Genomic DNA, 588 nt, shown 5'->3' on the forward strand with positions numbered 1-588 from the left:
ACAATAATGCTATTACGACTCATTATTTGTACAAAACATCAATATGATCCTGAAATCGAAGGGGTTCTAACTACTGTAGATCCGAAGCAAAATGATAAAGCCATTGCCACCCACCCACCAACACGATCCTGAAATCGAGGCGGTTCATTCACGTACCAACGGTGTCCCAAGCCTCAGCGAAGGCCTCAAGCTGCGTGGTCGTGTCCATGGAAGCCAAGTCCACACTCCACCCATTACCGCTCAGTCCAATGCATATTTCTCTGGCGTCTTCCCACGTGATCGGTGTTGCCTCGGAGTCTATGACTTGGAAGCATCCTCCTTCCGCCTCAAAGAAGCTGTCGGGGCACTGGGCACCTGCGGGCAGCCGAGGAAGCCGGTTATAGAGCAGGGTTTGTGACTTGTTAAGTGCTCAGGCGTATGTGAAGTCCCTTATTAAGCTCTAGCTTACCGAGGATGATAAAGCTTGAAGGTACACTCGTTCTGGTATGAAAAGAATTAAGTATTGCGAATCCAGATATCATGTACCTTATTTTTTTCTTGAAAGAGATGAATTACGAGAGTTCTAAATATCTATTTGACCGTATGTAT

The 588-nt window shown here is 46.3% G+C and overlaps 1 protein-coding gene across 1 annotated transcript in view; it reads right to left on the minus strand.

Annotated features, from left to right (window-relative positions):
* Nucleotides 1-588, minus strand: part of LOC119588753 — a gene marked incomplete in the record, with an annotated part of 6,218 nt that overhangs the window by 621 nt on the left and 5,009 nt on the right.

This window comes from Penaeus monodon, chromosome 24, assembly GCF_015228065.2.
Source record: "Penaeus monodon isolate SGIC_2016 chromosome 24, NSTDA_Pmon_1, whole genome shotgun sequence".
NCBI lineage: Eukaryota > Metazoa > Arthropoda > Malacostraca > Decapoda > Penaeidae > Penaeus > Penaeus monodon.